A 6000-nucleotide genomic window follows, 5' to 3' on the forward strand; every position below is an offset into this window, starting at 1 on the left:
TCCTCAAAGAATTATTACAGGTTATAGGATGGTAATTGATTTCCGCAAATTAAATAAGGCTACTAAAAAAGATCACTACCCCTTACCTTTTATCGATCAAATGCTAGAAAGATTATCCAAACATACACATTTTTGCTTTCTAGATGGTTATTCTAGTTTCTCTCAAATACCTGTGTCAGCCAAGGATCAATCAAAGACTACTTTTACATGCCCTTTTGGTACTTTTGCTTATAGACGTATGCCTTTTGGTTTATGTAATGCACCTGCTACCTTTCAAAGATGCATGATGGCTATATTCTCTGACTTTTGTGAAAAGATTTGTGAGGTTTTCATGGACGACTTTTCCGTCTATGGATCTTCTTTTGATGATTGCTTGAGCAACCTTGATTGAGTTTTGCAGAGATGTGAAGAAACTAATCTTGTCTTGAATAGGGAAAAGTGCCACTTTATGGTTAATGAAGGTATTGTCTTGGGGCATAAAGTTTCCAAAAGAGGTATTGAAGTTGATAAAGCCAAGGTTGATGCTATTGAAAAGATGCCATGTCCCAAGGACATCAAAAGTATACGAAGTTTCCTTGGTCATGCCGGTTTTTATAGGAGGTTCATTAAGGACTTCTCAAAAATTTCTTGGCCTCTGACTAATTTATTACAAAAAGATATACCATTTGTCTTTGATGATGATTGTGTAGAAGCATTTGAAATATTTAAGAAAGCATTGATCTCTGCACCCATTGTTCAGCCACCTGATTGGAATTTACCCTTTGAAATTATGTGTGATGCTAGTGATTATGCTGTAGGTGTTGTTCTAGGACAAATAGTTGATAAGAAACTAAATGTTATTCAATATGCTAGTAAAACTCTAGACAATGCTCAAAGAAATTATGCACTACTGAAAAGGAATTCTTAGCAGTTGTATTTGCTTGTGATAAGTTTAGACCTTATATTGTTGATTCTAAAGTAACTATTCACACTGATCATGCTGCTATTAAATATCTTATGGAAAAGAAAGATGCTAAACCTAGACTTATTAGATGGGTTCTCTTGCTACAATAATTTGATTTACATATTGTTGATAGAAAAGGAGCTGAGAACCCCGTTGCAGACAACTTGTCTAGGTTAGAAAATGTGCTTGATGACCCACTACCTATTGATGATAGCTTTCCTGATGAGCAATTAAATTTCATAAATACTTCTCATACTGCTCCATGGTATGCTGATTATGCTAATTACATTGTTGATAAGTTTATACCACCTAGTTTCACATACCAGCAAAAGAAAAAGTTCTTTTATGATTTGAGGCATTACTTTTGGGATGACCCACATCTTTATAAAGGAGTAGATGGTGTTATTAGATGTTGTGTACCTGAGCATGAACAGGAACAGATCATATGCAAGTGTCACTCCGAAGCTTATGGAGGACACCATGCTGGAGAAAGAACTGCACATAAGGTACTGCAATCTGGTTTTTATTGGCCTACTCTCTTCAAGGATGCCCGTAAGTTTGTCTTATCTTGTGATGAATGTCAAAGAATTGGTAATATTAGTAGACATCAAGAAATGCCTATGAATTATTCACTTGTTATTGAACCATTTGATGTTTGGGGCTTTGACTATATGGGACCCTTTCCTTCCTCTAATGGTTATACACATATTTTAGTTGCTGTTGATTACGTTACTAAGTGGGTAGAAGCTATTCCAACTAGTAGTGTTGATCATAACACTTCTATTAAAATGCTTAAAGAAGTTATTTTTCCAAGGTTTGGAGTCCCTAGATATTTAATGACCGACGGCGGTTCACATTTTATTCATGGTGCTTTCCGTAAAATGCTTGCTAAATATGATGTTGATCATAGAATTGCATCTCCTTATCACCCTCAGTCTAGTGGTCAAGTAGAATTGACACTACACCACAACACTCAATTAAGGGAAATTAACTGCCAGGAGAAGTATGTGAGTAAGGGCAAAAGATCTGCTGGGAAGCTCGTTACTGCCAGTAGAAGTACTTCGGGGGTAGAAAAACTGCCGGTAGAACTTGATGAACAGGGGCGCATAAACTGCCGGGAATCGTGTCCATGTCAAAGGGCGCATTATCTGCCGGGATAACCCAACTATGGCCCATTTACTGCCGGGGACTATCTTTGGCGCGAGACCAAAATAAAATTGGGCCAAAGCACGCGCTACCAAGCGAAAGCCCGCGAGAGGTGAAAATGTTGGCACCGAACAAAGTTAGAGTCGTTCCTGTTTCTTAAAAAAAATAGACTCGTTCCCAATCTCCCGAACTCTCTTCCAAATCGCCCCCAATCTAGTCCCACGCCCTCGACTGCCACCGCCCCCAAACGCGATGTGCCATCGCTGCTGCCGCCGCCACCACCCCCAACCACCGCACCCCTCTACGCCCTGCAACCACCGGCGACAACCCTCCACCCCGACCACTGTTGTCGTCGCTCCCAGCACCCCACCGTAGTGCTGCCGAGCACCCAACTGACACAGATCTAAGACGCTGTTGACTGGCCCCATCGCCGAGCCACTCCACTGCTGACCACCCTCCTTCGCCGAACGATCCATCTCCACCACCATACTCCACGAGCTTCCTTGCCCGAGCAGCAACTGTCACCCGAGCATCGAGCGAGGTCGCCTCCTCTATGTGACTATGTCCTCTCCCCCAAACAGCAGACCGTCTGTCCCCTCTTGCGAGCAGCTCTACCTCACCGACATCCTCTCCCTAGTAGCGCTAACTCTACTTCCTTGCCCCAACCGAGAGTATTTGATGATTTGTTTGCTAACTTCTGTTCTTATTTACTGTAGCAACTTTAGTCATGAGATGCAGTGTATTGACCTGAAGCTTCGATTGGCCAAAAGCTAGCCAGATATTCAGGAATATTATTTGTATTCTTTGGTAATCTTCTTCTCAGAACTACACCCAATTTCTCATTCATTGGCAGGTTCTGGTGTGGTCTTTTACTTGCCCTGTTCATGTGGTTGTAAGATGTTTAAACTATTGGGCGCCATAACATGTTGGTTCTTGCTTCCAATTGTTGTTGTGTCGCTCGATGAAAGAGTGAGTAAATATCATGAAAGAACTGAGTATGTAATTCTACTTGAATCATAGGCAGCAATCTTGGAAGAAGAATATCAATAGGCAATAATGAGTTGGGGACTCATACTTGTGGTAAAGCAGAGGAAGAACATTGATACTCATGGATGAACTTAATTAGCAAAGTGAAACTTTGTTCAAAATTCAGAACTGCTATGATGTAATTGTATTGAATATGATCCCAGATTGCTACAATGGGCATGATCAATCGCTTACCAGGAGGTCTCTGTCTAAACAATAGCTTCCTTAAAAAGCATGTGCAATGTAATATTTGATTTCAATTAATCTCCCTATGTTAGTAACAATTTGCTCTTATTCACATAACACATGTACATATTAGAGTGGATGTATTTACTACTGCTCTGTAAAGAAATATTGTTGTTAGTCTCATTTCTACATATGTAGAAAATCTGTGATATAGTGCTGAAACTGTGTGATCATTCTCAGCTAGTTGATACAAGTCTACTTCATTTCTTTACTTTGGCAGTTTTAGCGAAACTGGTCAAAAATGGACAAGGGGTGGACAGATAAAGCTAGACACACAGAAACATATATTGATGGGGTAAAGCAATTAATAGAGTTTGCTTTTACCCAGTCAACAGAAATGCAACCTCAAGCAAGCTGAGGAGGTAATGCTAATGTTTCTCTTGGCTATTGCTATGTTATACTACTAATATGTTGTTTGACATTTAATCATTACCCTGAGAACTTTGGAATGAACTAAAAGCCTCTCAATCATTTCCTGAGTATTTTCTCTTGGCTTCTTTGTTCTTTGCAATTTCGCCCTTCTTAATTTAATCACACTGGTACTGTATATGTGCTAAGCATGAAAATTGCCAGTTTTTTAGTCATATAAACAGAGGTGATATAGTTACTTTTACTTTTCTCAGCTACTTTAATGTCCGCTTTCGTAGTACTAATTGATCCATCTCTTTCCATAACTATATCATGTACAATATAGCCAGTCTTTGTTGTAATTTCACGGATATTAAATTGCATGCTTAAATTGTCCGTTGCTTTTCAGTAACCTCTGAAATAGCCCTTTGAGCTTTCTTACAATATGACCAGTAGGCCTTCCGATAGGTGCTATTTTGCAATACAGATATGGGTCCTGATGTCAGTGATGTTTGCTGCAGTGCAGTGCTGACAGAGATGAGGATGGACAATGTGTGTGTATCGTGCCGATATTTTTACTTAGGGCCTTCTCGGCATGGCAAACCGGACTTATTGGATAAGCTATGCTTGACCAAGCCCACCATAGTTGTTGTGAATGCATGCATTTAGTTAAACCTAAGATGCACCCTACGTTCTTAGGATTTTGGTAGCAGCTTGCTAATAATACACTTGCCTCTTTCATATCAATGTGTTTGCTTTCTGCCCAGATCCACCATACTAAATATTTGGTCATGCCCAAAAAAAATTCCCTGGCTTGGGTGGTTACATTTTTTTTGCATGCTCGATGCTTCTGTATCTACTCCCAATTTATTTTTACACCTTAATAATCTGCTTCTATATATGCAGCTGGAAGTGGATAAGTCTGGCAAAAGTAGCAATGCGACCACAAGCAAGTCGAGGAGGTAATATGCATTTTTCTCTTGGCTATTGCTATATGGTATTATTTCTATTTTTCTTTCTGCTATGCTTATTTGTTTGTTTGATTCGTCACCTCTGCATATTATTCAGGATGTACTACCTCTGTAAACTTTTATAAGACGTTTTAGATCGCTAAAGTATAAGACGTTTTGTAAAAGTTTACAAAGGGAATTTTTTTGCTGTACAATCCTCCAGTTCTTCAATTTTGTTTGTGCATTCTTTATTTTATTCTAGGTTGATTCTTTCTTATTAGATCCGAAACTCTGATAAAATTAGTGCAATCTGTTCCTTTTGGTGCACTTGGAGTGTACAGTTTAGTGAAGCAAGTAACAATGCTACCGATTCTTGTTTCGCCATATTTGCCCACGGAAGATTTTTGTATGTGAAGCTTAAATAATTTCTGCTCGGTCTAATTATGTACATAATAATCATTGCTTGTTGTGATGAAGTGTTGCACATTTAGAAGAGTTTCATCCTGATGAGTTAAACTGCAGCACATCGAAATCTATAATATGTTGAACTAAAATCTGAAATGATAGCACCATTTTTGAGTTTCCGATTTGTTGCAGGTTTCTCAATGATACACAAGTTGGTCGAGGTTTGGAAGATCTACATGTTGCTGGAGGTTTAGAAGATGTACAAGTTGCTTTAGTGATAATATATATGTAATATGCTCTGTTTGTTGAACCTCGAGACATTGACAAGTTTTACACTTCATTTTACTTGATGTTTCAGCAAACAAGCCATTGTATGCTCATTTTGGTTGTGTGGCACGATTTCTTTACCTTGAACATATGCACTTCACCTTCTGAGGCACAATGTCCTTATATATGGTTGGTTTTCTATGTTATTGATGAATGAAGCCATACAAGTAATTTAATTGACATGTATGTGTAAGTTGTGTGATCTATCATGGGTGTTTGAACATAATGATTGGATATTAAATTAGGGGTATCTTGCCCAGAACAATTTTGATTGTTTGTGAAAAAGCACATGATGGCATATTACCTGCCGGGTAAATGTGGTTGTGCAGGCAGTGATACTGCCGGTAAACTATAGTTCCTATGCTAGGATGAATCTGCCGGGAGAAAAGAAACTACCGGCAGATACAATGGATGGGGCAAAAAAACTGCCGGGGATTGTTTATCTGCCGGGACAAGTAATCCCCGGCAGCCGTTGTTGTGGCAGTTCTATCTGCCGAGAGAATCTCTGTCCCGGCAGTTTATTTGCCCTCTTAAGTGCATTTTCCCGGCAGATTATATGTCGTTGCATTGGTGTTGTGGTGTAGTGTGAGTAATAGAGAACTCAAATTA

Source organism: Triticum aestivum, chromosome 7A (assembly GCF_018294505.1).
Source record: "Triticum aestivum cultivar Chinese Spring chromosome 7A, IWGSC CS RefSeq v2.1, whole genome shotgun sequence".
Lineage (NCBI taxonomy): Eukaryota > Viridiplantae > Streptophyta > Magnoliopsida > Poales > Poaceae > Triticum > Triticum aestivum.